At 35.0% G+C, this 6,682-nt stretch overlaps 1 protein-coding gene across 1 annotated transcript in view; it reads right to left on the bottom strand.

Moving 5' to 3' along the window:
• LOC142353417 (mitotic checkpoint protein BUB3-like) overlaps positions 1–5,739 on the bottom strand; it is a 405,546-nt gene extending 399,807 nt beyond the window's left edge. Inside the window, exon 1 of the mRNA XM_075405651.1 lies at positions 5,730–5,739. The gene's annotated coding sequence lies outside the window, so the exon portion shown is untranslated. The remainder of the gene's footprint in view (positions 1–5,729) is intronic.
• Between the last annotated feature and the right edge of the window lie 943 nt (positions 5,740–6,682).

Raw genomic sequence — 6,682 nt, 5'->3', positions numbered from 1 at the left:
GAAATTTTTAAAACAAAATTTAAATTTTATTGTTTCTGTATTTACAGTTTGGACAAGCTAGTCGTAAACTAAAATCAATGAAGCACCTGATGATTTATGGAATGTGTTTGGGAAACAATTTGTGCGAGAATAAATCAAAATTTTTATTCATTTAACTTTTCTCTGACAATAATTACTTAATATAACTAATCTCCATTGGAAACGATTAATGTTCCAACTTTACAGGCCACGCGCACACCTGCAAAATTCAATTGCTGCTTTTTTTTTAAATTTAATTGTCAAGTGTCACATAGCAAAAAAGTTTAAGTTTCTGACACGCTAATTGTTGGCGTTATTGATATATTAGGTGCGAGAATGTTTTTATATTTAGTTTAAGAAATTTATGTAGGAGTATATTATAATTTACACTAGAACGAGTAAATTTTCTATCCTCAGAAAAAATATCTTCAAGCTTTTTTTTAGACATCTTCCATAATTGTTGACAATTAGCACCAGAACTATTCTGTCCCGCCATTTTAGTGGGCAGATTAATTTTTGAATGTGTCTTCCAAGCGAACGTGCATTTTTTGCAAATTAATATGCTACATAACAACACCGTAGCTGTAACTGTGGGTGATTAAAAACACTGGCGGGACACAAAATATATCCATACCACCATGTATCGATTTGCAAAAGGACAAAAAGGGATAAATTTCTTGGTTCCTCTCAAAATAAATAGAAAAGTCATAGAACTATAAATTATACAATAATATTCAAAATCAGACAATCAAGTTTTTCCCATTTGTAGCCCCTCCACAACAGTAACTTTACTGTTTTCGGCCAAGTACCCGGGCCGAGACGGTATGGTAATCTTATAAAACCTTATAAGTTTCTTACAAAAGATGTTTAACTTTTCAGAACTTACAGGTTGCTTATTTGGTCATTTGTAGAGAGTGTTCGTTATTTAATTCCAAATATAGACAGGAGGCGGTTGCGTACCAGGCAATCACTTTGAAAAAAAAATTTAAAGCAATTCTGTAAGCAATAACCCGAGTTCTGAAATACATTTTGCATCTGCTTCAGTTAAGTTAACTGCGTTCGCTGTTTATTACCAGTATAAAATCAACCTAGTGAGAAAAAAATCAAAAGTTCATTTTCTCGTTTACTTCAATTGTTATTCACCGTTTTTTCTGCAGCTGTCCATTTTTATATTTAATGTTTGAATTTTTCGAACCGCGTTTAGATTTATTCACCAATTTTGCGGCATCAATTTTCTAAAATTAAACTTCTTGTCGATTAAACGATCTAAACGATTAAACGCATCGTCTTGTATCAACTTACAGGAAATTTGTTTGCATGTTCTTAGAAGTTTACCATCCGTACTCAACCCGGGTACAGGTTGTAATGGGAAATATCCTAATAAAACTAAACATCATGATAAAATGCACCCACTGTTTGTATCCGGGACAAAATTTACATCAGAATTATGATCTTGTTCTAAATCTGTTTCCGGTGTATTTTGTTCAACAGTTATTTCAACCGTATCTAACGTATCTTCGGCAATCTGTTCGTTTTCTAAATGATCGAACATTTGACAAAGAACGCAATAAGTACAAAACAACCCCGAAACACAATCGCCCAAGTAAGAACCCTCGATTGATTTTTGTTTCCTCATTTCTATTCGTATTCTGATCACAATAATCGCAAACGCCCACGTGAACAAAACACTAACAATCGGCACTATGTAAAATAAAATTCTGATATCGTTTCGAAATGACTCGATTTTTTCGCCAAGATCAAATATTTTTGCAGTGTAGTTAAATATTGACAGAGCTGTCGAGGAATAGTTGAAAAATCGAGTGAAAATAAATACGAAACAAGAAAGAACTGCAATTTTTGGCAAGTCAACTTTAAATGCTGTATAAGATGAAATAATGCATGGGTAGTAAAAAGTTGCTGCGCACGTGAACAGTTTGCAGCAGAAAAGTTTAGAACTCCACTTTATCATCGGAGCTTTTTTTAAACTAGATATAGTTAAAAACTTTTTGGTAACGCTTTTAATTGCTTTTTATAACAAATATGAATTTTGAAGTCTTTATAACCACGTATAGATTACCGTACAAATCAGTCTATTCAAAAGTATAGTTTTATTCTTATGCATTGACAGCAGAGTTTTTAAAGCATAAGTTTAAAGTTTCTGAAAAATTATTTGCAGCCATCAGGCTGACATCAGCCGAAAAATTAAAAAAACAGCAGGAGAAATTCTGAATTGAATTTCAAAGATATGAATAAACTTAACCAAGGCTATCAGGCTCAGTACAAAAAGTACAAGAAAAACTAATGAAAATAACACGTTTATGAACTTACACCAACAAAGTTGTAGTTGATTTTTAGTAGACATTCATAAAAAAGTTATTGTTTCGGTAAACAAGCACAGTAAAATTCATCAAGTCGAGTAACTAAATGTTCAACAAATTTGCGAATGCACGTCGGAAGAAAACGCATGTATCTTCTTCAAAACTGAAAACTCAGTAAATTTTAAAAAAAAAACAAAAGCAGTTAACGTTATTGAAAAACTAAATATATATAAATTAAAAATCCGAATTAAACAATTCATTTAAGGGTCAGTGAGACTTGCCTTGAGATTACGGAAACTCAGTGACAGGAGAAAAAAGCAGCGAAAAAGGACTCAACAGAAAAAAAAACAGATATTTTGTTTAATAAAAACCTAGATCGAAAGCTTCAAAAAAACTATTACAAAAAAAAAACTGTTACGCACTGATTTCTAGGTGTTCCTCATGGTGTTTTCTGAGGTTAATAATAGCAGTAAATAATGTGATTAATTGTCATTTTTCAAGGACTTATTTTGGTGTTTCACAGTGCGATTTTTAGCGGATATATTTAGAATAAACTTAGCTAGTAATAGCCTTTTATTGAGCGGTTCGGATGCGCGATATATCCACTAGTTGCCTTGGGTTTTAGAGCTTTATTTAGCCAAACTATAACTCTAATGTAGCCTGTTTTAACTTATTAATTTTAGGAAGAATTTCCAGTTCAATCTTTAATTAATAAATCAGAAAATAAAGCCAAAGTTTTCAATGATAGAATAAGAAGTTTGAGTTTTTGCTGAGTTTTATTAGCAACTGATAGTCAGGCTGTTTCTCTGGTGTTCTGGTGATCGTAAGTTTCGCAGGGTTGTGCCTCGAGTTGTATTGGTCCTTCGCAAATATTTACTGATTTTCAAGTTGGGCAATTTCCGGCTTTTGTACGTCTCTTGATGTTTGTTAAGTACATATACAAGTTCCGTATTAGCACCTACTTTATCAGAATAATTACTTCACCAAGTACATAATCGCTCACAAAGTTAATTACTGATTATGTGAATTTATCATCAAGAAACTCAAAAAAGTAAATATTGAGGCTTTTAGGCACTTGATATATTTGCCATTAAACTGTCACTCTGCTGTTGTTTTTCGTAAACATAAACAAATTAGAGGTTACAGGCCTAGATGGAAATACCGGCTATATATGGCCTTGAAACGAACTGAATATTAATTAATATAAAGCACTTAATTATGGATATTTAAAGGAATATCATCACGTAACTATGAGGGACGAAATAGGGGCGTGACACTACCGGACACTTCCATTAAAATTTTGAGAAAGAACTGGGATTTACAATTTTTCTATAAAACACATAATCTGCACGAGTAAGAGGATATAAACATATTTTTGTTGGAGCCACCCAATTTATGTTTTCTTAGAAAAGAGTTTTGGAACGAAAGCTTTTAAGTTAAAGACAATTAATAAAGTTAAGAGAAACAAAGATTAAGTTGAGATAAATTGAGATAAAGATTAAAGTGAGGAAAGTTAAGACAAGATTAAGAGCTTTGAAGGAACATTAAGGATGTGAATGTGCGCTAATTTTAGAGTAAAGAGTGGGAACATTTAGAGTAATCAGTTAAAGTTAAGGTTAAGAGAATAACGGGAATTAGCACTGGAAATAATCATGGTTATTTCTTTGAAAAATGGCTCTAAACTTTTAGAAGTAGGATAAGAAGGATACTGGTTAAATGAAGGGTTTAAAGCACTGGTTAATTTCTGGGATTGAAGCACTGGTTTGGTGATTTAAAGCACTTGTGATTAGAACTTAATGAGTGAAGGGATACTTAGTCAGTTAAAGGATTAATACTTGTCGAACAATTTTCGACTTTCAAGAACTCAAAATATACTTTCCTCTCGGGTTAAAGCGTTCTTGTCCTTTTCGTCTTCTGTGGTAGTTTGTTCGTCTTCTATATCAAGTTTGTCTGTTTGAAATGGAAGATGCGCTTTTAGTTGGACAGTTAGACAGTTGAAGGAAAACTTGAAGATTGCTCTCCCTTTGAACAAAACTCATGTCTCTTGCGGAGAAGTCTGAAGTTTTTCTCTTCTGGTCGTCAATTGCTTTGTCCAGGTGGTTGTCAATCGTAATGCTGTCGTCGGGAGTAGGAACTACAGAGATGCATGTTACTCGTGCAATACTTTTCCGCTTTTTGGCTTTCCTTGAAGCCTTTACGGATTACTGCATTGTATCGATGCATGGTAGTTACTTCACTCTTTGCTGGATGGTATGTTTTAGGTCAGGCTGCTCACTCTGAGCAAGACCAGGAGCTGCTTTCCTTTATTGTCCTTCATTTTGACGCTTGAGGTCCTCTTCGGGGAGAAAGGAAAAATGTCTAGGAAAAACAATTTTCATCTCTCTTTGCACGAGCTCTTCAGTTTTCCTTTTCATTGTCTTTGGCTTCACTAGCTTTGGCAATTTGTCTGCATCTCGAGTATAAAATGAACGGAAACCTGTGGTGCTGTATGTGCAGCTCATGGACAGCAATATGTTTTATTCTCTGAAAGTTTGGCTGAAAGTTTCCCTCAGTGGGCAGATATCCAAATGGAACTCGATATTGTAAAACTTTTGCAATATTTTTTGGTTTTGTGACCAACTACTGCTGTTATGACATGTTATGGTGGTTCCTTTTGTTCGTTTGTCTACTGGATTCAAGCTTCTAGGTCTAGTTTTCTCAATGTGGTACTTGTTATGTGATATTTACTTGTTTCAGCTGCTCTCTACTTTTAGGTCGTGTGGTGATTTGTGTATTTATTGATATTACTACTAAATATGGTGTTTAAACATGTTGAAGTGTGGTTATTTGGTTGAATGGTGGGTGTGTGATGATGGGGATAGTGGTTGGGGGGGGTCGAATTATGCAGTCTTTACATGTTTTTTCGAGTTTTTCAGATTATTCTGCTTGTAAATATGTGCTTCAATATTACTGTCGGCCCGAATAATATCACTCTGGGGTGCTGCAGCAACGGGACCAGGTATGTGTCAAGGAACTGGGTTCACTGGTCTCGTTTGCTGCACCCCGAGTGTAATATCAATATTAGTACAGTTGTAGTTAATAGCTTAGAAGATGGAGGAGATGGATGGGACTGGGACGTAATATTATTATTAGTATTCCTATTATTATCTTTATTATTTGGGATTATTGGGATGTGGAGGAGAAGGAGGGGAAGATGTGTGGGATGAAGGAGAGAGACGGAAGAGTTGGAAGATCAGGAGGGTGAGGGGGAGTGGAAATGGAGGAGACGACAGTATAACTAGTTATTTATATTTATTTATTTAACTCATTAACTGACTTGTAGTTGTATATGTTTAGTTGTAGTTTGGCTTAGTTTGTCGTAATATACTGACTAATATAATTGGTGCTACTAATATTTAATAAGGTGCTACTAATATCATAGTAATTAGTATATATCAAAACTTGTTCTGTTGGGAAGAAATGAGGACATAGTAAGGGGAGAAATAGGCAGAATTAGTGAGGCGTAATGAATAAGTAAATGTTAGTGAAGGGTGTATTTGTGTGTTCAAAGTAATTGTGTGTGTTTTACGGCATGTGTTGTTAACTATTAGCGGTCGTTATAGCATGGTATATAAACGTCCTTGGCATTTATTGCATAATTTGTTCTGTTTGTGTGTTTTCATTCCTGTGATTGTTCATTTTTGACTTAACACTTTAACTTTCTGCTTGCTTAATAACTAGTTTGGCTCAATTTTTGAATTTTCAGATAGTTATTGCTAGTCATGGATGTTGCCCAGTATGAGGATTTTCTGACTTTCTTGCGAAGCAAGTCGTTGTCTCAATCTGAATGGATGTATCCATCATTTGTTCGGACATCTGAGGAGCGACGAGCTTATCGGGACAAAGCGGAGCATATGGTACTGGGAACAAAGAATGTGGGGACTTCAGAGATGGCTGTAAATCGGAGGTGTTGATGTATAAGGTGGAAGTGAAGGTGGGCAGCGAAATGCAAGTTCAGGAGAAGGAAATTCCAACTCAGCAGATGGTGTCTCAGGAGTTGGCTTCGCTTCATGTCGGGTTCAGTGCTTCTGCAAAGCATATTACTCGTGTGAGGTCACAAGTCGATCGCCTGAAAGCTGCTGGGTTCTTCTTTCCACGGTCGATGGGGGGATTGCAGGCCGCTGTTGAGAGGTAATTGCATAAGTTTATATTTATTTATATTTTTATTTGGTTTTCTTTAGTTTGTTACATGTATTATTAATTGTGAAGTGGTGTGTGCTTATTGTTTAGAGCTAATCGTGAATGTGTGCCATGTTTCGTGAAGAAGATGCACGGCAAAGAGGTGCATTGCACCTTTTTCCGTGCAA

Source organism: Convolutriloba macropyga, chromosome 14, assembly GCF_964194025.1.
Source record: "Convolutriloba macropyga chromosome 14, txConMacr16.3, whole genome shotgun sequence".
NCBI classification, from domain to species: Eukaryota; Metazoa; Xenacoelomorpha; order Acoela; family Convolutidae; genus Convolutriloba; species Convolutriloba macropyga.
The sequence above is the reverse complement of the archived record's forward strand: the minus strand, read 5'-3'. Positions and strand labels throughout refer to the sequence as shown.